This window comes from Seriola dumerili, unplaced genomic scaffold (assembly GCF_002260705.1).
Source record: "Seriola dumerili isolate Sdu_G_001 unplaced genomic scaffold, Sdu_1.0 BDQW01001995.1, whole genome shotgun sequence".
In the NCBI taxonomy this organism is placed as follows: domain Eukaryota; kingdom Metazoa; phylum Chordata; class Actinopteri; order Carangiformes; family Carangidae; genus Seriola; species Seriola dumerili.
The window spans coordinates 294,309-321,500 of NW_019176250.1; positions in this window are offsets into that span (position 1 = coordinate 294,309).

Below are 27,192 nucleotides of genomic sequence, written 5' to 3' on the forward strand. Positions count from 1 at the left end.
TTGTTTGTCCCATCATCTCCTTCTTTGCCATTTCATATCTCTCTGAGTTTGTCCTTATTGCAGCACTTGTCTCCGTGGTTGGGGTTGTTTTCCGGCACTGACTTAAAAGATAAAGTCAGCGAATAAAAGTCTCTTGTGTGCAGTAAACACCACGGATTACATGTTAGACTCTAACATAATTGGCTGCTGTTTGTTCTGCAAGATGTGCACATAAGTGATGCGCAGCTCGGCTCTGATGTCATCCGAATCTGCATGTATGCATAAATATTCCACCTGCCACCCACACGAGCAAATTATTTTCCACAATTTTAAGACCTGCACCTGATCACACATTAGCATTATTTCTCAGTGGGATATTACGCGTGATGATGTGGTAATATATTGCACTGAAGTCGGCTAAACAAACATTTATTTAAACTAAAAGTTGTCAATTTTTGGTAAAATGATAATGGCAACAGGTATTTCCACAATAGCCTGAATGCAGTCTGACATTTTTAATTGATGCAAAGTGAAATTTTATATATTCACATATTATATTTTCCTCATACATTATATATTAACCCCTGTAACCCATCCAGCCATATACCTAGTCTTGTTTGAGAAGAACGCTGGACAGGCGCTGCCTTTTTCTCACTCTAGCTCCTTTACCCTCTCCACTCCCTTGCATCACTCCTTTTGCCTCCACCTCTGCCCTCAAAACCTTTTTGTTTTTTGTTTTTTTGTAACATATAGTATATCGCCTTTTCTCTCTCCCTCTCCATCTCTCAGGCTCTCGTCCTCTTTCTCTCTTTCTTTCCCTTTCTTCCTTCTCAGTCTTGCTCTTGTCGTCTGTCCTCATTCACACTGTATCACTCTTCTGTGGCCGTTGTGCTCTCTGAAGGACAGACATTCATCAGGGTAAGGCCAGAGTGCCACATTATGTCTGTGTGTGTGTGTGTGTGTGTGTGTGTGTGTGTGTGTGTGTGTGTGTGTGTGTGTGTGTGTGTGTGTGTGTGTGTGTGTGTGTGCGTGCGTGCGTGCGTTCATGTGAGCTCATTGAAGGACCTTGCAATTGGCACTGGTGGGTGGGGGCGTTCAAACATACTTCATGCATATTTCATGGAACTCTGATATTGAACAGTACACACACACACATGCATAGGTAAGATGCTGCAGCACACACTAAGGTTTTTTCAGCCTCATCTGCTCTTACATAGAAAAACATCCTCAAATCGCACACTCCCTCTCACAACACCTCTTAGAATTCAACTCTGTTCGTATCAGTGTCAGGCTGTGTCTCGTGTCTGCTTGTGTGTCTCTTCCATATATTGCAGTTGCATCCCCAGAAAGGGTTGGCTCAAGCCTGCTGTAACCTTAGCCCTAAATGTATTATTTATACAACAAGGGGCCAGGCCCTACATGTCCTGCACTGGTCATTCCTGGCCCGTTGATAGTAAATCAATAGGTCTGACTGTTCTGACACTGCTGCGGTGTGTTGGCTGATCTGCTGGGGTTGCTCTGTATATGACTATGAAAGAGGTTGGGTGAAGGGCTGTTTCAAAATGTAGAGTAGCAACACGGACAGTGTGTGAACATTTATAAGTTGCAGTGTTTCAGCACCTGAAAAAGTCATAATCAATAATGTTAGAAAACCACCCTCAGGTGGTTTTGTGATATGAGAAATTTCTTACTCAAAGTAATAGTTTAAACTTTTGGGATATATGCTTATTTGATTTCTTGCCGAGAGTTAGATGAGAAGATTGATATGACATTGATGTCACATCTGTGTGTTCATGAGGCTGATACCCAGGAGGCTGTTAGCCTAGCTTTGCATAAACACTGGAACAGTAGGAAACCGCTAGCCTGGCTCTGTCCAGAGGTAACGAAATCTGACTCCCAGCACCTCTAAAGCTCGTGAATTATATGTTGTGTTTAAACTGTACAAAAACCAAAGTGTATAAACATTTCTTACCGTCTCCTGGCTGTAGGAGTATTTAGCATGCTGATATGAGAATGGTATCAGCCTTGTAATCTAACTCTCCATCTACGTCCCGTCATACAACTTAATATACTGACATTCACCAAAATGCTTAACATGTTTAAGGCAAGAAGCTTAAGGCAGCATTCATAGTAGTACAAACCATATATCTAAGTTACCTTCAGGGTAAATTTAACCTTCTGCATATCCACTGATCCAGGTGAATTTGAGGAAGATACCCAATAATTGACTGGCTGCAGTTTTGAATACAGATAAGCTCTTGGACACAGTAGAGAACCTAAACCAGTGAGGTCTAACAGATGAAGACCTGCAAGCTGTTACAGACACAAGGTGGTTTTGACGGTGCTTTTTATTAGCATAAATGTAGATCATTGTTTGCACAGTTTGCTCTGTACATAGCTTTGAAACTGCTGTTTTATAGTGTGACGTGAATGTTTGCTTAAGTGTATAAATGTGAATCTGCATGTGAGTGGCCATATGTGCTGACTTTGTCTCTTTAGTGGATCCCCGTGATGCACAGCTGAGTGTGGTCCTCTGGGATGGTGGTGATGGTTTGATGAGTGTTATTCAGCGACGCAACAAACCAGCGATCATAGCTAAAGGAGATGAGAATGACGATGAAATGCTTCAGTGCTGAGCCTGTCATTACAACAAAACTAATACTGCTGCTGGGCTGCCTGATCACAAATGAAATGATTTCAGTGATGGATAGTAAAGAGAAGGACTGTCAGTAGAAGAGGAAAAAAAAAAAAAGGGAAAAAGAAAGTTGGATGTGAAATTTAGATGAAAACACATTACATCATCTATGCTTGGGCTGTGCTAATACAAGTTTGTGTGTTTGTGGCTGTGTTTTTTTTGCGAACAGTGTTTGTGGACATTGATCTGTTCCTATCTCTGTGACATGTTTGCACATTTCTCCCCTCCTTTTCTGGGGCCCAGGCAGGGGGAAAGTGTTAGCGTAAGCATTTCTGCTGCCTGCGTGGGAGATCATTCTCTCATCTCTCACCGCCAAGAATCTCACAAAGCGAAGTGACGGCTTCATCCATGCCTCCACCTCTACCCCCCCTTAAATCCTTTTTCCCACCCTTACTCTATGTCATCCCTTGCTTTCCCTCCCACTGCCTCTTGATGCACACAGGCACATACCCACATCCGCTTTTACAAACACTCACCAGTCCCTCGTTTCTGCAGACAGATGCTAACAGATTACTTGTTTTATTGGTGTCAGTTGGTGTCTCATTTGAAATGAATTCATATACCTCTGCCCCAGAGTTGACATCGATTGGGCTTAACTCATTTAATAGCCATGACATTTGCCTATTAGCTTATTTACTTTCAAAATAGGCCCAGGCTCAGCTGGCTTCCTGAGAGACAGTAACTCTCACATTTGTATCCGTTAGAAAAGAAAATGTGATTGCTGGTGTAAAATATGAACCCCAGAGGAATATACACACATAGACTCACACATACAAAAGTTAACACTCATATATAAAGATGCATTTACTATATACTGCAAATTTCCAGGGTTTTTGTTTACTTGCACACATACAATCTCCTAATTATCCCTGTTTGTTTGTTTATTGTTGTCAAAAGCTGTTGATGCTGTTGATACTCAGCTCTTCCATGTTTTCCTGTTGTCATGGCAAATTCTCAATAATGTACTGTTATTCCAATATATGTATGAGTTATGTCATACTCTCTCATACTTTCTGTTTTTCTAATGTTCTCACTCACTAATTGAACTTTGCTAAACCTCTCAGCTGAACAGCGATAGCTCAGCATTTTTTAAAGCATTTTTTTCAGAACAAAAGACACAAAAGTAACTAATAATAATAATAGCTTTCATTTCATCTTCATTCTGTGGGGTTATTATAAGTGTCCTCTAAAAATAAATCCCTTTTTCAAAACTAGCACAACTAGAAATCTTTCCTCTTGCCTGTCCAAGTATGTATGCTAAGCAACTGAACAGTGTCAGCCACAAGGACCTATTGTTTCTTTTTGATTGCTAACTTTTTTTTTTGGGGTGAAGCTGTTGTCGTCATTGAATCTCAACTAGACAGATATTTTACCTCAAAATCCTTTCAGTGGCTTAATGTGCATAATTCTGAAATCTGAACAATAGAAAGAACTGCAAAGTAATCAAAATGAAATGGTAATTGATTTCTGTTGAAAGACTCTGAAAAGTTTGTAGATTGGTGTGTAAAGCATGAATGTTGGATTGAAGGAATTATTGCTGCAGAAATGTACATTGTTTATCTGAGCCATGGCAACACAATAATTACACCCCACACAATATTTTTTAGCCTTTCTGAGACTCCGAAGTTATTTTTGATAACGCCTTTTGATTTTTTTTTTTGATTTTTTTTTTAGCAATTGAAAATCTACATAGCTATACTGTAGCTACCCCATCACACAAGCTCATGCCTAGAAAGCGATACTACAAAATAGCCATTGATTCTGTAAAAGCCCATTGGGAAGATATCTCAGAGATTTATCATGGCTATACGGTAGAGAGGGAAAACGAGGAGAGGAGAGAGCTCATGTCTCCAGGAGGTGGAGAGATAACGATGGATGGCTAAAAAGCTGAAAAGAGGAGGTGAGAGAATAGAGAGATGTGGTGGATTTTGGAGATTATGAGGATAATAACTCTGCATTAGAGCCTCCATGAACCTACATTTGTGTGGGTGTGAGATTGAAAGTATGTGCAGGTACTGGTGTGTGTGTCAAAATGTCTCATTTCTTCTCCATCACAGTCTCCGTCCAAACCGTCCAAAGACTAATGTTGACTATAATATGTGGACCTGCAAAGATGCACACACTTACATGCTCACATCAGCTCATGTACACAAATATAAACACACTAACAGTCTTCAGAGGCACATTAAGAGCATCTTATGACCCCTCTGAAAAAAATCAATAAAAGCTGTTACACAAATGGAGAAGAGCTGACAAGTGAAAAAGAGCAGAGGGCAAGATAGATCTTGATCAAGATACAGGGGGGAGATAGGAAGAATATGGAGTGAAAAGGGAGTGAGCATTTCAGCTCATCTTAGTCTTCTCACCTTATGTCGTTTACTGTTGTTTTTGTGAGCACAGGATCCTGAGTCACTTGATTGGAAATTTACAGCAGGCTGTGTGTGTGATGAGAGGGAGAGGGTTTACAGCTGGTGTATGGGGATTTGATTGGATGCTGTAGCTCACTGCAAACTCCCTCTGAGCTTTTAATTGGTTATTTATCTAGAAAACATGCCATTTAGCTGACATTACTTAAACTAAACAAGCATATAGCAGCATGCAGACATGCATGTGACACATATATACACATACACACTATAACAAAACATAAATCAGCTGGAAGCGTCTCCCAACCATCTGCAGCAGTAATAACAATCTGGTACCTAAGGCTATATGCTCGACTGTTCTATTACAGCACACTTCTCTGCGCACACACTTTTCCTCCAGTTATCTGCTCTCTCTCTCTCCCTCTCTCTCTCTCACTCTCTTGCTCTCCATTCTCCAGCGCCCAGTTTTTGTCCCCTCTTCCTTTCTTCCACTATCTCTTTCAGTCCTCCCGCTTTCTCACCCCCACTTACTCCCTTCCTCTTACACACAGGGCTTGTCCCTGTCTTTAGCCCATCTCATAAGCAGATTGGCTCGGTCCTCATGGCCAGTGAGTCTGCCATAATGAGATCCCTGGAGGAGAGTGGAGTAGCGTAAAGAGAGGAGGGCAGCAGAAGAGAGGAGAAGAGTTGGGGGTTGATCTCCTCTCTGACCTGCCTCAGATAGGAAACCTCTGGAATAGTTCACCCCCCTCTAATTCTCCCTCTCACTATCATTACCCACCCACCACCCCCCACCCCCACCCCATGTTCATTCAGCCTTACCATTACTGTCCATTAACCAGATCAGAGGCATTATAATCCCCCTCTGACAGCATCCTTGCTGTTTGTACAGTACACTTGGTGGAGACAGGAATTGGTAGCTATCCTCAGAGAGGAGAGGGAATAAATGTTGTAGAGTAAAATCAAAAGCATGCATATATAAGAGGAGGCTGGGGACAGCAGTGGAGGAAGGGAGAAAATGAAGTCCAAGATGTAAATTGCATGTTATATCTCATATACTGTGCAGCCGGTCCATGTGGTATTCACTTCTTCTCTTCTGATCTGATCATCGGCACCTTGCTTGTCACTTAACCGCAAGCCTTAGAGAGAGGAAGCTTATAAAACGATGCTGCAGAACACACTTTCTGCACCTGTGTTTTCTTGTTTTGCAGCCACAGAGCTCAACTTTCATTGTTCTATTTCAATAAAATGTTGTATGAGTCTTAGCTTCAGTAAAGACCATCCACAGATTAACCACCAACTATAAGGAGAAATAAGTGATGAGTTACTGTTGGATTAGAGACACCTCCCTGATATCTTAAAGTCCAGGCTGTGACAGTTGGCTGCTATGAGGCTCATTATCCTGTACACTAATGGAGAGGAAAACTACTTATCACTGGTCTAACAATGTATTAACAGTTTAAGCAGGAGTTGGATAAAAGGGCCTTTTAATGAAATGTTTTCTGGGCATTTAAGGACATGTTGTTTCTGTGGTGGTTGCTCCTACCGAAATGTGCAGTTTTCCTCATTTACTTAATCAAGCAATCTGTCTGTCTTTACCCCTGTTCCTCCATTTCTTCTATCTCTGAGGTGCGTTTACGATCTTGAAAGTGATTATACTAAATAAGCATGCAAATCAGAATTTCAGTAGCCAATGTGATGGTGTGTCAGCTGCAGGATCCCTTGCTGTAGCAACCCACTGATCTTTTATTTTTGCTCAGTGGGCTGTTACTTTGTCTATTTTTTTATCTTCAAAGGGATTTGGTGGGTTTCCTGTAGTTACCATCAAAGCTGTCACCACCAGAATTGGTTTCTGAATACATTTGAGATTGGAATTAGTCAATGCAGTTGCAAAGTCATGCATCATTTGATTTCCATAATGCTAAGTAGTTGGACACAAGTTACGGTAGTTTTGTGCGGCAGCAGGTCTTGACATGAGCTCCTCAGAGTTTGCTTTATGATCCAGCTTTGTAGCTGCAGGGCTCAGTCGATTCACTCGATGTTTCCCAAACCAAGATCTCATATTGCAAACTGACCTTGTGAGAATTAGGACGGCTTCTGCAAAGCTGACCTTTAGCCATTCATCCCTGTTTTTTATGTGCGTGTGCGCTCTTGTATTGAAGTGTGAATTTGTAACATTGGATACGAGCGTTACGTATGCTGGTGGAGGCTCTGGGGGTGTCCTGTGGGTGGATTTCTCACAGGCACATTTGATCTCTGTCTGCCCTTTCTCATGTCTTTTTGATCTGGGAGTCAGGGATGAAGGGAGAAGGTGTTGTCCTCTAGTTTGATGCACGTAATGAGTATCTATTCTTTAGTGCATCACAAAGAAAACAACACACTAAAGGAGTGAAAAGATGGGCTGCATGCCAGGCCTTTCTCTAATGCAGTCCATGTGTACATGTCAGTGACTAAAAACTGTGTTAGTGCTGTCAGATGTGAGTTTGCTTTTAGTGTGCTGGAGAATCTTCTCAGCCAAGAGCCATTGCTTTGAAGTTGTGCCTTTGTCTATAATAGATTGTTGAATCTTTGAAGCCACTGTGAAAGCACTTGTATTTGCATATGCATTTAGATCAACTGTAGAGGGTACTATATAGGCATGTGCATGTGTTCTCCAGTGTTTGTGTGTGTGTCACGTGCACCCACGTACAGATCACCTTCCTAGTTGCCCCTCTGGCAGTTTAAACAATGGTTCAATGAGTCCTCATAATCTTCTACCATCACCATAGTAACAGTGAACTTGCTTAGGATGTCCTTATGTACTTATGCAAATGACGTCCTGCAGCTCTCCGTCAATCACAATCCTAAACATATTGTAAAAATTCAGCCAAGCAAACAAGAAATGTATTAAATACTGTCATGCGGCCCAGATGCTACTCATCCCCCATTCAAGGGCTCCTTGATTTGTGCTGGCTACCTGATGTTTAACCTTTAACTGTTTTACCTCTTGAGAAAAGGTGCAAGACATGAAATTACTCCCCTGGTCAGTTTGCACCACCTTTGGGATGCAAAAGGTTTTCATAAAGGAAGTCAACGCCTTCAGTTGGGTTTAATAGAGCACAAGGGGAAAACAGCAGGATAGCGAGTACTTTTACACATCACTGTCAATAAGTTGACTGTAAGGTGTGTCCAACTGGGAAAAGAGACTGGGGTACAGCCAGAACATGCTGGTGGGATTATATATATATAGCATCTGGCCTGGGAATTTGTTGTGATCCCCCAGAGGGAGCTGGAGGAAGTGGCTAGGGAGAAGATTGTCTGGGCTACTTTTCTTAGTCTGCTACCATCATGACCTAGTATCGCAGTATTGTAATAACTTTTGCACTCTTGAACCATGTGATCGTCACCAGTTGTCTTGAATAAATCAACCTGATCTCCCCATGCTAAACACATAGCTCGGTAACCCTCTGCATGAGGCAGTTTTGAAAAGCCTGATCAGTAATGGCAAACAGGAAACACTCTTGGTCTGTAGCCACTGTTTATGGTTAATGACTACTCGTGAGTTACTGATCTATTACTGCAAACATAATGGTGTGTGTCTGTGTGTGTGCGAGGGGGAGAGGTTTACGATACTGTTTACAGTAAAACATTTAGTTTGAAGTATGATATCATGCACCAACTCCAAACGTTCCTCCTCCTACACTCATTTAGCAGATGCTATTTCCTGCCACAGAGTGAACAGAGAATGAGAGAGCAGAATTAGTGTGAAACTCAAAATACCAAGACACTGATGGGAGTGGCAGAAAGAGGAAGAGAGAAAATAATTTTTCTGAGTGGTATCTAGAGTGATGGCTGAAGAGTGAGCCAGATCTCACGTCTTCTTATTAAGAAACCAATTATATTGTACATCTATCATCACACTATAAAACCTTTAATTGTCCCATATTTTACACTTTTATAGTATTTAAAATTTTGATAAGAAGATATATTTGTGGTTTTAAGTACCAAAAACTGTCTCAGTATGGTTTTACATCTCTCACACTTTTCTCTGGAGCTCTAACAAGAACAGGATGTTTTGTGTCTGTCTGACTGCGGAGCCTGATGACTGTTTTCTAAGGGACACACAACCAGGCCAAACACAGTTAAGGGCCATCCACACCAAGGAAACAATAATGAGAACTACAACGATAACGACGTGGGTGTCCACGCTGATTAATGATAATCTTCTGTAGACAGTCGCACCAGCTGTGTTGGAGCACCAAAATGGATGTTGAAGACCTGTACGCTGCACCTAAAAGAATTTCCCATACCTTTTAATTAGCTTACATAAAAGAAGTAGCCAGAAACGGCAGATACAATGTTGATAAAGTGCTCCATTTAGCTTTTATTTGTCATCATTCTTATTAATAAAAATGTGAACAAATTAGAAAACAGTTGAAAAGTAGCCGCTGCTATCCTGCACAGACAGTCTTTCAGCACCGGAGGGAGGGAGAGGGAGAGGGAGAGAGAGAGAGAGAGGTGCTGTTGATTTAGTAAGTAGGCTACACTTCACTGCAAATAGAATGGCTCGATTTAATGGATACTAGGTTGCAGCTTGTAGTCGACCTTACTACGGTAGGAGAGAGGCATTGTTTGTGTCATAGATCTCAAAGACAGCAGAACCTTACCATTTCTTAACCCAAGCATGAAGTTGAATTTGCAGAATTTTCTAATCCTGTAAATGAGCCATATTCCTCAATTTATTCTTTTTTTTAACGTGAGAGGGGCTGAGTATGTGTCAAAAGACAGCCATATTTGGCGTTACAGGCTTTTCTCCATAAGCAACACCAAAGACAATTAACAGAGCTGATAGAAAATTCTCAGCTGACAGAGTCTCACTTCAAGCAGCATCTGTCTGACTGTGGACTAGCAGCTGAACAGAGGAGCATCACAGCACTGAAGACACAGTTGGAAGAGGCACACTGTGACCTGCTCAACTGGTCTTCAAAATGGACAAATGGGCAGAGCATAATCTGAAGCAGCAAAGCACCAAGTCAGCGCACAAAGATTGTTTCTGCAACTGCAGAAGGCTCATGAAGATTTGGAGAAGTGCATAGCCAAACTCCAGGCCGATGTGAACAACACTGAGGATGCCGAACAAGAGCAGCACGAGAAGGTCTAGGCTTTGACAAAGGGCATCGTGCATCTCATTGCAGCAGGAACAAGCGACTGACCGGCACGACGAGCCAGCAGAGAGGCAGGGTACAGTCACTGTTGTTTCAGAGCTGCAGGTGCAGCAACAACAGGACCCGGGGGAGGCTGCCAAAGTTCTCCTGTGCGAAATACAGCAGATCAAAGAAAACCCAGTGCTCGAGGAGGCCCTCAGAATGAAAAAAATGTGACAGTGGTCCTGGAACTGAAGACTGAGCTTCGCAAAAAGAACTTTGCTGTGGAAGAGGCACAATTAAAAATAGGTCAACCAGAGAAAGATCTGCTGAAGATGAAAGAGAAAGCTCGGGAGGAGACAGAAAAAGCAAGTCCTCTATATCGTTCAGCTGGAGCACTTGGAAAAGGTGAATGCGGAAGTTACAGAAAGCAGAGGAGCAGCAGTGGGTCCCTCTGAAACACTGGCAGGAGAAGAGGGCTTTTCTCCAGAAAGCAATTGAAGGGTTCCAACAAATCCTGAAGGAGAAGCAGCGCGAGTGGTGTGAGAGGGAGAGTGACCTGGTTCTCCTGGACGGATGACCTTGAGTGCAGAATGAAGCAAATGTTGGACAAAAAGGTCCAAAAAGAGAAAAGGCTAACCAGGCTCTTCACATGCTTTGGGTCCAAATGAACGACAAAGTTTAGTTGAGGGGGATCCTGTGGCTTTTAATTCGTGTGAAAACCCATGCACATAAAAACCAGGCGCATGTGCGGGATACTAATTATAATAATACTATTATAATCACATAATCACTGCTGAAATCAGCCAAACAGACAGTCAAATTCAGTCTGAAATGCTCCAGTATTTCAGGAAAAACACATTTTAGCCACTGGTCTCTAATATTACTATCTGTGGAAAGGCTGTGCAATGATATATTGGCCTCTCAACATTTCTGTCTTGTGGCTTGCTAGCTCTGCAATGGAACGAACGCTTGGTGTTGTGTTGGTAATAAACATTCTGGGGGCTTGGCTGAGGGCGGTGCCTGTTTAGCAGTGACATCACAAAATGATTTAGCACCTACACCTGCTTTACAGTCATAAAAGACATGTAAACCTCACTTCCTACAGTATGGGACATTGAATATCTCAATATTACTGTCAGATTTATGATTTTAAATTGTTTTGAGTTGAGCATAAATTGTTGTTGTACGTGCTTATTAATCCAAAGTTTGATGTCCTTATTGCAGGATGGATTATTCAAATAAACTTTATAATGAATGAATGCAAATTTATTCTTGAGGCAGAAACATTTTTAATTTCTACTTTTAGTATTTGCTCCTTGCTCAGATGTGATTGAGTATTGTGTACTATTTCAAACTACTGTACAGCACATAACAGTGCCTTAGATGCAGATTTCCACTGTTGGAGTTCTAGCAATGAGGGCTGTAGCTAATGATCACACTTGTTATTGGTCAATATCTTGTATCTTTTTAAGTAATTTAGACAGTAAATGTCAGCCAAGGATTAAAATGTCCATTGCAATTTTTCTGAGCCCAAGGTGAAGTCTGCACATTGCTTGTTTTGTCTGACCAAAAAAAAAGAAAAGAAACATTAAATATACACTGATATAAAACAGAAAAGAAACAAATCCTAGTTCTAATCAACTAATATTTGGCTTTTTTACTTGATTGATGACTTAGACAGTGAATAGATTGTTCAAATAGTTGTCTATTAACTTTCTGTCGAGCAACTAATAGATTAGTTGATTTGTTGTTTCAGCATTAGTGTACACAGAATACTTAGTGCACTGTGTCACATGTGTCTTTAAACCTACACGTGTTTTAGCTGCTCATCTTCTCATTGCTCCTCATCTCTTCATTCACACTGTGAGTACCCACCTTTCTCAGGCTCCAACACTGAGATCTGGTAGAAAGCTATACAGTAAGCAGGGATATGTATCGCATATGCTCGTTAGACAGCGCGAGAAAGAGATGGAATATCATGCAGGGCCACCACTTTTTCTGCAGTTATTGTTTAAGCACAAAAAATGTACATGATATATCATTAAATGTATTCAGTGAGTAGTTGGCTGAGAGTCATAAGAGACTTGGTTGGCAGAAGGATGAGGAGATAAAATTCTTAGGTGAAGAATGGGGATATGAATCTGTAAAACTGTAATATGTAGCTTTCAGGAAGAAAAATGACTCATAAAATAATTTCACTATATCCAATTTATGGCCACACTGAAGCTTTTAAGTGAGGCAACAACGAGAGTGTGTTATACTTATTAAATACAGTAGGACGGTAGCACCATTACAGCATAGAAGCTAATTACTAACCCCAGATGGCATTCTGGGGATCCAATTTTTCCTCTGGTTAAGTTTTATTTACTCTGCAGTAGAGACGGTTAGTAATTGGTGCAGTGGTTAACCATCTCTACTGGCGGCAGCACAGAAAGTCCATTTAAAATACAAGAAGACAGAAGAAGAATTAGTGGGCTTCCAAGTTCAGTTTTAATTATCTCTCATTTCACAATCTCTGCATCTTTTTACATCTCTCCCTCTCTCACACTCTGTGTGTTGACTGTTAATTGGCTTGTCTGTCACCCCAAAAATACTTCTCTCTTTGTTGCGTGAGGCATATAAATATCCACTTTCTTTTAGCCTCAGTCTTTTTTCCTTGTCCCTTGTTTGGCTTACGTAAAATCACAGACAGTGTACAGCAGTTTGCTGCAAAAAGAGATACTATTGTTTGTCAAAAGTGACATCTGATCTTACAAAATGACTGGATGAAGAAGAAGTAGTAACCTAGAATAAAATCGCGTTTGGAAAAACTTGCAGACATACCATGTCTTCCAACTCTTGCTATTTCTCTTTCTCTTTCTGTTTCTCTTTCTCTTTATTCTCTCATTTTTCTTTTTCCTCTCTACGCTTCAACCAAAAAAGTATGAGCCCTTATTAAATCATTTCTGGTGCCTTGTGCACCGTTCACAGTGGCACTGCTGGACAAGGTCAGAATACTGATATATGGAGCACCCACAGACAGACAGACAGACAGACAGATATTTTTTGCAGGGTATAGAGCTCAGACAGCATGAGGAGAGCAGACTGTGATTTCATTTGTTCTCAAATGGAGTCTGAATGTCAATACTGCTATGTCTGCACCAACAAAAGCACTAATTACCTCCTTTTTACCTGTGATTAGGTGTGTGTGATCTCCTAAAACATTCCATTTCATCTCTTAGAACTCTTTAAAGACCACCTCCGATGAAAATCAAATTTTTACCCTCATTAACGTGTCCATATGGTGTTTTTTTTTTCAAGACATACCATGAGCAAAATAAGCAAGTCAACACTATGACTGTATATTTCTACCTTGGAACTGCAGTGAATCAATGACAGTCTCATAAAAAGCTTCAGACAGCCAGGGTTTCATATGTCATATACCTACGGAACCGAATCTTGTCAACTTGCGGGGACAGGGGCGACCAAAATAAACCTGAAACCATATCAGTACAGAGACCAAGAGGTTGCATTAGCACTACCACCTATACAAAGTCAGCCACTGGCTGACAAACAAGCTAACAAACAACATACATGAGTAACTACGTCTACTGTTCTGATACGTCTTCCCGTTGCTGATTTTGATGCACAATAAACTCCTCACTTCTCAGCCAACTCTCACGCTAACCATCTTGATGGACACTGCTCTTTCACCTGCCAGCCTAGAGAAAGCAGCGGTGGTGGTGGGATATTTGTTAAACTAAATATTAATTATAACAGAGGATTATTACATGGTCAGAAACATGTCTGGAGAGGAACTTTAATATCAACTCTACCCTTGCTATTCTGTCTCTGACACAAATAAGACAACTTCATACACACGTAGATGCCCCTCAGTGTCTCATCATGTCAAATGACACTGATGTGTCAAGATTAGTTCTAAAAGTAAAACAAGTGACATGAAGGATACAGAGAGGATACAGGGAGCTTTATTTGAACTAATTATCAGTTGCCCTAGAGGTGGCACTACAGAGCTTGTTCTACTGCATTTTAAAGTCTATCCATAAAGGAATAGTTTAGAGTTTTGGGAAATATGCTTGCTCCCTTTTCTTGCTGAGAGTTGGATGATAAGATTGACACTACTCTCGTGTCCGTATTGTAAATGTGTAACCACCAACAGCAGCTCGTTAGCCTAGCTTTGCACAAATACTTTTGTTTGATTCTGTCACCCTGGCCATCTCAGAATGTAACAAAATCCAGTTACCAGCACCTCTAAAGAAGCACCAATTTACATGTTATATCTTGTTTGTTTAATCCTTACAAAAACCAACGCTAACCATGCTGGTAGTAGTGTCATGTTTACAGTACAGACATGAGAGTGGTATCAATCTTCTTATCTGACTCTCAGCAAAAGGCAAAACAACACATATTTCTCAAAATGTCAAATTACTCCTTTAGTGTCCTCGCTTCAGCTGAGCTCATTTGTGATAATAACGAGTCAATAAACAGGAAAGCAAACCACCCTCATCTACATCAATGACCAGCAGACAGCATGAATGAAGTTAAGAGCATCAAAAATCATGTCTGTAATTTTTCTGTCTGTATAGCCAAACACACTTGAGCTAAATCAAAATAATTCAGCAGCCTGTTTGAAGGAGCTTGTCTGTACCAGTGACAGGAGGGCTTTTGGCTGTAGTAGCACGTGTAGAGGCTCTGTAATGGTTATATTTAGCTCCTTATCTCCTAGACAGCTCTCTGAGCACACAGTCGCCTGGCACAACAGCCTATTCTGGTGAGAACTGTGGAAACTGGGAACACTTAATGCCACTCTGGCCCAGACAAAACTATAGCCTCAATAATAATACTGTGTTTGGCCAAAAAAAATTGCTCTGCATTTCTTGCCATTGTGTGTATAATGACAGTTTTCTTTTTGCAGTGGTTGTCAGTTTTATTTTACGACAGCCACACCGGTACCATAAGAAATACATATTTCCCTCATTTTCCCTCATTTCTCCTCTTCCGTCACTTTTTCAGTTCCTGTGTGTTTTCTCCTCACCTGTATTGTCTCTTTACCTTCTTTCATTCTCTCCCAGAGCTTGTTTCCCTCAGTAATCTGTCTGGCAGAATGAGAGTTGGAAAGAGGGTATGCGTTTTTTTTGTGACAGTGTGTGATGTTCCTACTGATCCCTCCGAGTGTTTGAAGCTGCATTACATCAGACTCTCCATCCTGCCTCCAAAGCCCGTCTGTCATTGTGTAGCCTATCTGTGTGTGTGAAGAGGAATAGTGGTGAGCCGAGGCATTGATTTTCCCATACATCCTGTATAAATATGAGAAACACATACAAGAATTTTTACTCACATATACCCACGGGATTGCAGATAGGCAAAACGCAATGCATGAATGCATGGCTATTACTTACAGGTGTGAACGCAGTGCTGAGGAGGACATCAGTATATTCTGCTCCTGCTGAAAATACTGGGGCTTTCTCCTCTGCATTATAGATGAGGAAGCTGTGAACAGCTTGTTTGCTTTCTAAATTAAGTTTTTCTCTCTTCTCTCTCTCTCTCTCTCTCTCTCTCTCTCTCTCTCTCTCTCTCTCTGCCTCGGTCTCTCCCTGAGAGTTGTTGCATGGTGGCTCTTTACACCTCAAGACGAGCCAAAGCCTGTGCATGTCAGGGTACGTTTGTGTTTTTCTGCATGTTTACACATGTGTCCACAAGTAAAAGGGGGCTCTCTGCTGGTATTTGGTGTGAGCAGCTCTCATCTTTAATGCATGCTGCCCTGTGTATATGGAAGCAACACCATCTAAGCTAGAGGCTTTCCTGCTGGTTAGCCTCTAGCGGATTGTAGCTAGTCACTAAGCACACATGCACTCACACAAAATTCCTATATAAGACTCTTCAGTGCAGCCGCACTATCATGGCTGAACACTGAACCGTTGTGAAGTGCTTTAAGATACATTAGGCTGTACTGAAGTCAGTGGTCAAACCAAAGATACAATGGTCTTTAAGGCTTAAAGAGAAGTATGTGTGAGGACACCTTGACATGGCCCCAAGCTTTCACACTGAGCCGTGCTGGTTGCTACTTCATCATCAAATATTAGGTCCATGTGGGCTCTATCCCCGGAAATCTGAAGTCTAGGGTTCAACAATCCCTTCAGGACCCTGGGTAATGTCAACAACATTCTGTCTGTATCCACCTTCCACCACTAGCTTGTCTCACTCTGTCTCTATTTCCATCTCTGACACTCCCCACAGATCACAAGATGTCACACAAAGATAAAGAAAATGAGGATGGGAAAATAGGTAACGAAGATTGTTGTTTTTTTTTTTATGCTTATTGTCAGGAACAATGATCAGAGACATTGTGCATGTTTCCTTTTATGTCCCTGTTTTGGTTTATTTTGGAACAGAAAACCATATTCTGAATTAACAACATTAGACATACAACAAACAGCAGAGCCATTTGAGTGACATTTATTCACAGTAAATTAAATGTTATAAGTATGTACAGTTTTTCTGTGCAGTGTCTGTTACTTAAAGCAATAGTTTGGTTCTGTTTTTTTTCCCCTGCACTCGTATAGTCCAACACACACATGCTGAGTGGTGGGATTATTTTATCTCAGCTCAGTTACTGGATGTCTATTGGATCCAGTAGTAGCGCCAGTCTGGGTTTGTTGAATTCCCCAAAAACCAACTGAACTTTTATTTAAATTAAAGCTAGACTGCACAAGCTCAGTTAGAGACATCCTGCACTCCACTGTGGAACTGCACGCAGCAGCCCACTGTAGAATATTGAATTGGCTATCTTATCTGATTTCCTACATAGACTGTGGCATATACAGCCTACAAACTCACACAGACATAGTCCCTTATGTTATACTGAAAGAGAGAGATTGGTGTGGTGTTTCCATCTTTCAGCCTTTCTGTCTACTGACTCTCGTCTGTGTCTGGCTGTGTTACTCTGCTCAGCCCTTGCTGAGGTCTGGGTGGGTGGATCAGGGTTTCTCACACTTTTGTATAACCTTTAGTCAGGCTGGACACTGCTGCTTTTTCCATTCTTCTAGTTTAATTTTCTCTGGTCAGACTTTGACTGCGCTGGAAGGGAGGCCATTGATTCCCAGAGAGACAAAGAGGAAGGCAGAGGGAAGACAACAGAGTTGCTTCACAGTTGCAAAGTGGGTCCAAAAGTCTGAGACCACTTTCCTGTGGTCTCTGACTTTTGGATCCCTCTGTGTCTGCTTCGGTTTTCCAATAAAGACTTGTTGATCTGTTACACCACAAAAACAAATGAGGGCATTTCCTGTCTGCTCGACTGGACGGCAGTGATTGTTGCTGTGAATGCCTCTGGGCTTGTCTCTATCTTGGGCTGAGGCTGATCTCTAACCTTGACTGCTCACAGGCTCACCCTATGAACACACACTCACACAAAGGCATACCATGGTCTATGGGATCCAGAGAACATTATTATGGTGTGTTATGTCTCTCTCTTGGAGGACTCTCTCATGCCCTAGACAGCCTATTCCCACATCAGGCACCCTGACTACCCTGAATGTCAAGGAGAAATGACTTATCAGTCTCCCATCCATCTCTTTGTCTCCCTCTCTCACCATCATTCCCTTGTTCATGTCGTCCGTCACTTTGGCCCCCAGGAGGGCAGCTAGCCAGAGGTCAGACGTGCCTCCTCTTCTTCTCGGTTCCTATCCAACTTTCTGCCCTCCCTGCCCAGTGGGACAGAGGGGCACTGACTGACATTTATCTTCACGGGAATGGAGTATGCTTTCAGACTGGGAAATGGCTTTTTGTCCATGCATTTGTAGTGTGTGTGTGTGTGTGTAAATGTACCCTTTGGCACTGAATAGAATCATCTTTGCAGCTTGTTCACTAATGGTGGTAAAATTTTCAACACTGAACTGCTTCTAAAATGTTACTGGGAAAGTAAATGAACTCCACTGTGAAAATCAACCAAGGATCAGAGTCGTACATTACCAAATATGGCTTTAAAGGGCCCGTGACTTAGAAGAGACAGAACTCTCTGAGGTGGATATCTCAACACTGAGGACTATAAGATTATTTTGTCATACATACACACACATTTCAAGGTCATGTGTGTACTTTGTAATTTGGGCGAACTGACCCATCCATAGTCACTCCAGCAGGAACAAAGCTAATTCTGGTCTTGCAGCTTGTTTGATTGTTTGGAACTGTGAAGCATGAAACTCAAATCTGTCACAGGATGCAAATAATCATTTTCACACATTATTTAGCTTTAAGATGATGGAGCTAGAGACAGCTTATGCCCAAACAAATATCCGCTGGGTGAAGGTTTGGGGTTAGCAAAAAGCTGTTATGATTTTACTCGTACCCAGTTTGAGTCTGCTCATCTATTTGACTGAAGATAAGCATGAAGGTTCATTCTCGACCTTGGAAATAGTTTGACTAAAACAATCCCAGCTCAAGGTCCACTTATTAGCTTTTTTTCTTAAGTTTTAAGACTTCTGTAGGGTATTGAACAATTATTTTCATTATCACTGACTATTATTTTTTTCATTAGAAAATAGTGTAAAAACCCCTGTCACAATTTCTTCTTTTTCTTTGTCTTCTTGTTTTTTTGCTGTTGCTCCAAATAACAGATATTAATTCATGTCAAAGAGCAAAACAGCAGATTCTCACTTTTGACTTAGTAGTTCACTTAAATGAGTGATTGATTTTTAGAATCGCTGCCAGTTAATTTCCCGCTTTGTCAATTAATTAACTAATCGTTTTACCTCTATTCTATGCCTATTTAAAATGAATGAGAGAGAGAGAGAGAAAGAGAGAGGGACAGAGAGAGCACAAGACAGACTGGGTATAAAAACCAATGATGGATACTTAACTTTATTTGGTCCTTGTTTACCCATTTACTAATTTAAAAAGAAAATGGATGAACCTCTTACGGCCTCACGCAGATTGCTTGCTGAATGCTGAAATGTCATTGGCCACAGTGACAACATCTTCAAAGCGTCTCAAATTTAGCATGTTTGATAGGACACTCGCTCCAGATGCAGTCACATCTCAGACCACAGACCTTCTCACAGCAGGGAGGCAACCAGGGCCTGCCAGATGTGCATTATGATTATTTGACCTGAGCCTCTGGAAGAAAAAACAGTCTCTAACTGTGTGAGCGGCCTTGATTATGTTTATGTTAATGTGAAAATTTCATAGTTGCCTCTTATCTGTATCCCTATGTGTGTGTAAAGTATGTTCAGTAATGTGCGGCAGAGCTTGGCCACGCTGTGATAACACAATGACTGTTCATCTTATCAAAGGTTACCCACAGTGCTGCTCTCAGACCAGCAGATGGTAAAGTCGCCCATCTATTGCAGATATCGCATTTAACTGCTGCAACACACACGCAAACACACCACAGTTGCTGCCCTTTTTTTCTCGGGGGGCTTGTGTTATGGGCTGATTGAGATTCTGGACCAAGCTTCTGCACTCATTGCTTTTATCAGTGGACTTTTATCCCCCCCCCCCCCCCCCCCCCCCCCCCCCCCACCCCCCCCCCCCCCCCCCCCCCCTTCTCCACAACCTCCATCCTCCCACCTCAACGCAGCAGTCAGATATCAGAGCACTGCCCCTGAGCCCTGCAAGCTGCCGGGGTGGCCAGCTGCTCGCTCCGGTTCCCCCACACCACCTCCACCAGTATCATCAAATGAAGCATTTCACCGTCAGGGATGAGTTATGTGGCGGACAGTATGGGACACAAGCCACAGTATGTGTTTAGGTGAATTCTTGTCCTTGTATGCAGGTAGGTGTGAACATTCAAGTCAGTTAAAAAGGAGGATGAGAGCGATATTGTTAAGGCTTTGTTTACAATAGAGATAGAGTCAGGATGGGTTTATCAGAGAGCTGTTCTGCAGGCAGCTCATGTCTGAGGGGCGTTTAATTAGATCTGGCCAATTTTCTCACTTGCCCTCCATCCCCCACTACATTTTCTATCCTTTTGCATCTCTCGATCTCTTATCTCTCTCGCAGTCGTTCACAATAAGATGCATCCACACACCATTTTCAGCTGTTGCCTTTTAGGAATGACCCCTACAGCTGGTTAGGAGTGCGGCTGAAGCAGAGTGTGTGTACGTGCACACACATTCATATGTGTAAATATGGCAGCTGCATAAAGGTGCGCGATGTAAAGGCTGCCGGTTGGTTAAAGAGACTAATATGTAAAACAGGTCACGTCAACAAGGACGTGTGTGTGTCAGTGCGAGTGTGTGCGTGTGTGTGTGTGTTTGAATATCTGCTGACATAGGCTCTGTGCCCTCTAGCTGTTCTCTTTGCTTACCCAACTCTTATTAAAGCAGTAAATATGGCTGGGACATAAATTTGACGTCATGATTTAATTCCACGCTCTCCCTCTCTCTCTCTCTCCCTCTCTCTCTCTCCCTCTCCCTCTCTCTCTCTCTCTCTGTCTCTCTCTCTCTCTGTCTCTCTCTCTCTCTGAGTCGATGTGTTTGAGTGTGTATGCTGATGCTCATTAATATGGCATTAATGTTGCCTTCTAATTACAAGAAGGCAAGAATTGCTGGTGGGCAAAGTTTGATGCATTCTATTTCAGGGTGCCGCTCGCTCTTTTGAAATATGCCCACCTTTCCATTCCTCATCAATCTCGTTTAGAGGTGGTGATATATTGTAGCTTGTGTGAGTTTTTATGAGGGTGTGTAATTGGAGTTTTATGTAGATGTTCTTTGGCTGTTAAAGAGCCAAACACGCTCCAGGTGTTACTGTGCCCTCTGCTCCCATCTGAAAGGTACTTTGGATGGCTGCAACGCAATGCGATACAACAGGATACACACTCAGGAGATAGCACATGCGGGCCTGCAGTAGGAATGCTCTGCATAATCAAGCACACAGCCCTTGATTTGTTGGCTCCTTCGCCAAAGATGAGACCACAGTCCATAAAAAACTGACAGATTTGTTATAAAGATAATTAATTCCCTCTTTAATTTGGAGTTTGGCTCATAACTGCTTCAAGTTAAATCCTCATCACATGCACCTTCCCATATGACATGTTTATGCCTCTGAAGGAAAACTTTTAATTTACGTAGCAGTTGCGTGAATTTTAATCTCTGTGTCATGCCAAACAATTAGTGCATTCCATTTGGGATTTAAAAAAAAAAAAAGACTGTATACCTGATATTGATAAATACCGTATGTCATCTTCCGGTAAAATCAAAAGAAAGACTTAATTATAACATTGTACATAATTCATACATTTATGTACAAATTTTTAAAGGAAAGATGCACTAAATGACTGGAGAATGAAAGAAAAACTGTGTATGTACTTCAAAAGACTTGGGCAGGTTATGTGGGTGTGTCAGGCAGGGAGACTGATGAATGATGCTATCAGATTGCATAATGGGAAGTGCAGGATCCAGTGTTCTGGGGGTTTGACCCATATTAGGGTCTAAAAGCCATTATATATCTCTGCTGCGCCAGTGACATTTATTTAAGTATCTTCTTTCTGTATTCGAATGCACCTTTTTTGCCTGGGTCATAGTTAAATTTCAGTGCTTCATGATGATCGTTTCTCATATTGTTGGTATTGTGTGTACTAGAAAAATATATTTTCAAATTTTAATATACCTTTAATGTAAATTTTTTTTTTTCCATTACAGCCTACTGGCTGCAATATTAAATGAATTGAATTCTCTTCTAATCCCACGAAAGCTCACAGTTATTCAACGCATACCCAAATGACATGTGTTTAATACATGCAAATGTTACGTGCAATGTGACACATGAGGTAAATAAGCACTTACTAACATTAATGAACCAGTTTTAACATTGTCCACACAAACGCTTGTGAAACAAATCCTCTCTTGAAATGAATTCTTGTGATGGCTCAGTGAGAAGCCACTTCGTTCCTGACAAGTATTTACTCCAACATTTATGAGCCCATTAAAATCATATCAAGCTACGGATCCGTCATGAATAACATTGTTCTCTTAATTTAACCGGCATCATGGCACTCTTTATTAGTGGTAATGGTGCAAGACACGAGAGGAGATGGGCCTGGGAAGGGGATGTAAGGTGAGTGGGCTGTGAGATGAGGGAAAGAGGAGGATGGGAATGACATGAAGGGTTTATATAGAGATTGGAAGGAGGGTTTAGAATAAGCTCTAATATTATAACTGATCTGACAATATACAGTGCATTCAGAAAGTATTCAGACCTCTTCAATTTTTTCACATTTTGTTGTGTTGCAGCCTTATGCTAAAATTGTTGAAATTAATTTTTTCTTTCATCAATCTAAACTCCATTCCCCATAATCAGCACTTGTAATTGTGAATTTTATCATGTGGAACCTGAACACATCCTCTCCCTCTCTTTTTGTCATGAAATATGAACTTACATGTCCGTAAGCAAACATACATGTCACCCACACACACACACACTAGAGTTTTCTTCGTGAATAGCTGTGAAGGAGGTTTCTCCAACTTGTGAAGGATCCACTTGGGGCAGTGCAGAGAAGAAATGGGATGAAATGATATAAAGGAAAGGACATTTCACTTCTCTCTTAAACCCTCCTTCTTTTGCTTTAGTCTGAGACGGAAGGAGACGTTGAAAGAGAGTGTGAAGGGCCGAGAGGGTAAAATCTGAACACCTCAAGGCTGCAGATGGGAACATGGTTTTCATCAGCCGGCTGATAGAAAGAACAGATTGACTTTTTTTGTGAATTGTTCGGTTGAATATGATCCTATACTGTTGAAATAAGATTGCCCCAGCTTCATACACAAAGGACACAAGGTTAGAATGACTTTCTGTTAAGGTTCCCTTGTAGAATTAACTTAAGTCATGTCGGTTTTTCCTTTGTATTGTTGAATATTTCATATTAAGTTATTGCCTTTTCTTCTTATCTGTCTTCTTTTCTTCTTTTCTGCTTATGCTCATGGCTCCTCATTTTCCCTCCTCCTATCTCCTTACCTCTTCTCCATCCTTGTCCCGCGGTTACCTGGGAAACTGACTACTTTTCCCTCAGCAGTGAGAGAATGAGCAAAATTTAGTTAACTCTCTCTTCCATTGGGGTTGACGTAAGAATAATTTTTTTCTTGTACAAATTTGATGTGACTGTGGCACACATTTGTCATTGTCTGTTTTTTGTTTTGTTTTTTAATTCAGCTGTGTTTCAAATTTGTAGTGATTGCTTTTTTCTAAACTGTTAAAAATCAGTTTTGTTAACTAAAACTCAACATGTTCTTCATCATACCTTCCTTGGTCGTAGTTTTAATGTTCTTACACGTCACTTATCTGGCCTGCAAGTGTGTGTTTTTTTTTTGTTTTTTTTTTGTCCATCAGTCCTCTTCAACATTTTCACTGTGATACGCATGTGCTAACTTACATACACTGAGCTTACAGTATCGGACGAGTTATATATTACATTGCATTACATGGGAGTTACGTTGTTCTGACTAGTAACATTATGTTACCTACGAAAGACTGCTGGATATATCAGCTGTGAGTGTGTGATTATCTATGATCCACATTGCTGAGATGCGACATTAGGCTGAGAGTTTTGTCAGCAACTGTCAGTAAAAGTGATTTCTTGGTATTTCTTGGTAGTATAATGCTAGTACATGTACGTGATACTTCACAACTTTAAATTCCAGCTTGGCCATCAGTAGACCTGGAAACTTCAAATAGCACAGCTTGCTTTCTCTGCTTGCAGACCTCAGACTTCAAAAGCGACGTCCACACTCTGCAGTGCCGCTTACTGAGTCGTACACAGTAGTAAGAAAGTAAGAAAAGATGAGTAGATACTCACATAAATGAGCACATTTAGGTTGCATTTAAAAAGCATTGCGAGACAGGAAGTTACAGTTTAAAGACCTGGAGGAACTTAACTGCCATCAAACACCTGTCAGCAATTAAACCCACAACAAGCACAGGCTGATGCACCCTGTGTTTACTACTCCTTTTGCTCCATTTTAATTTGTACATAATCTCATGCATGACTACTAATTCACTGCCATTTACTGCACACCTTGAACAGCAGTGGTGAGACAGGTTTATCGCCCCAGTGTGTGCTAACTGAGCCCTGTCACACGCTCCCACAGTGAGGTGAAACACTTTTCACCGCTCGCTGCCTTTCTTTTCCGTGCTCCTCGGGCTGCATGACCATCCAGGTGGGACAGCATGCAGAGAATATTGAAACCCCAACGATGTGGTGTGTCTGTGCGTGGCGTTTGCTTGCATGCGTGTCTGTTTTCTGGCATTGGTAGTGTGTGTGTGTGTGTGTGTGTGTGTGTGTGTGTGTGTGTGTGTGTGTGTGTGTGTGTGTGTGTGTAGCCACATGATTTTCTACCAGTGGAGTGTGTCCAAAAGCTGAGACATCGCTGTAGGCAAGCTTTCTCAATCCGCCACTCCCGTCACAAGGCTTTCCCCCTCTGAGTGATATCTATGATTCATTTTAGTACAGACACAGTCTTTTTTTTTTTTTTTTAATGGAGGTGATAACAGCTATAGTATTGCTTTTCAACACGTTAGCCCACCTATATTGCTGAATCTGACTCTGTGCTGGCTGTCCTATTGCCCATCATTGCACTGCCTCATTAACTCCATTATCAAGTTGCATGACTAATAGACTGATATTACACTGATAACAATCCTGTTTGTGGTGGTAATTGTATGAGGCAATTTCCATCCATATTAGCCCATCTCTCCTGAACTGATAAGACGCAGGGAAACCTTCCCATCAACAGGCTAGAATTAGTCATTAGATCAACAAATATCACGTCTCATGGTTGTCACTCCAAGTGGATGTCAGAAATATGTTAGGTGCAGATGTGGTGTGTCTGGCAGCTGGCGCCAGATATGCAATGTCTCAGTATCAGTTTTTGGAAAATGGAAAAATTGTGTTACAAAAAACATTAACCTTGTAGCCAACCGTCAGTGGCACGGTTGAGGAAAAAATAAGACTAAAAATGAAATTATGGTGATTGTCCATTGTTAGTATTATGTGTCCAAATACGTGTTTTTCCTATGTGACCGTGTATTTTCCTCTTTCAAATGACTCATCGGCTACATTATAACATTACAAATGCATAAGACGTGTCTGTAAGTATTACTTGTATTGTGGGTACAAAATACTGCGGACACAGTCACATGATGGGCACTCATTTCCCATTTGAGGGGGAAAAACTGGTCCCTACAAGGTTAACCATTACACAGCTTCTGTGGCTGGAAACGAGATGGATGAGAATAGTACAGTCACAACAATGAAGTTTGTACCATACAAACAACACATTTAAATGAACGATTCGCTCTGTAGAGCTGAAGAGAACTTCAGAGTTGGTTGATAATTCTTAGTGGATTCATTATTACAAGTGACCCCTTGCACATTGCATGTAGTCAATTGATCCATTAATGATTAAAAAAAATTGACTAGAGCAGCTTCATGGTTAAAGATGCTCCAGGAAAATTTTTTTTAATGTGTCTTAGGGAGCAGGTTGGAAGCTGTATTGAAGACATCCCATTTATATCAGACAATCAAGCATGTGCAGTGGTACAGACACACACACACACACACACACACACACACAAGATGGAAATATGTTTGCTTGGACACCTGAATAGTCAATATCAAAATCAAATTATGCACTCACATATTTGTTATTGTGTATTTACAATGTTCTAGCGTGGCAGCAAATCCCACTCACACACACAGACATTCATACATGCTGCTCAGTCATTCATGGAGATAAGCAGTGGAGCTTATCATTAAGGAGCACAGGCTGAGACACGGTGGCCAAGTGACCTGGCTGCTGCCTAAGAGGAAACAATAATGACATTCACAGAGCACACATGGGCCCACAGATGTGCATGGCCTTCACCGCAAACACAATGAAACAGATACAGTGTGGACAGACATGTCCACTGCATTAGAATAATGACCCTTTCACCAGCACAGCCAAATACACGTCTCCAATCCAGCTTCATATTCCTGCTCAGGATTTATCCAAATTAGTGTGGCACATGTTCCAAGAATCATTTTTGGCTTTCGCGCTCCTCTGTCTATGTTGCTACCTTAAGCTCCCGGGGCTCCTCAGAATATTGAAATATTCACCAATGTGACAATGACACCAGAGATTATATTTTTTATTGAGAGGCAGCTGAGTATTAGCTTCTTATACATTGCAGGTGCCGTTGGCAAAGTGCCCACTATCATAATGAAGAGAGGTTTTGAAGGTGAGCCAGGTTACGCTGAGTTCAGAATTAAAGGGCTATTGCAGGCTTTTATACAAATCCCCTCCCTTCCCTTCCCTCTTTCCCCCAACCCTGTTTCAGCCCTGTGTAATAAATTCTAAAGATTCTGTGAGCACAGTGTTTCACCCATAAACCTGCATAAATCTTAATACTACATGCAGCACTTCTAAATATAGGGGATCATTCTGAGGCTTCTGTACTGAACTTGTATCACTTGCTGTATATGATCTGATCCTATTTGCAGAAGCAGGCAAGCATATAAATGATTTTCTGAACTTATGCTGCATGAATAATCATACATCATGACCTCATGCAGAAATAGTGGCAGCACATAAAATGGATGTCAGATCATAATACATATGTAGTACAGCATAGAATATAAATTCCTCCAGACTATACATCCTGTACAAACAACACACTCTTGTCTCACGGTTGCCTGTTAAATAGAAGATGAGGGACTATTTTCTCTTGTATTTATTTAAATCCTAACTCTTCTCAAACTGCATGTTCTTTCTGTGTTCCATCATGTCCCACTTTAGTTAACTTTCACATTAATTATGTCACAGTCGCAGAGTACACAGCGCACAGTCAGTATAAAGTATGAATAGATTAACTAGAATCGTCTTCTATTTGCACCATCAGATTAGCCTTGAAACAAATTACTGAATTCAACATCATCTGCAGTCACATTGAACTCATAATCCCTGTAATGCCTATCAGGACAAATCAACACAGAGACATTTATTATTCATTCACAGCAACTAATCGGATGCAAGACTTTGCAGTTGTGCACATGCCAGCT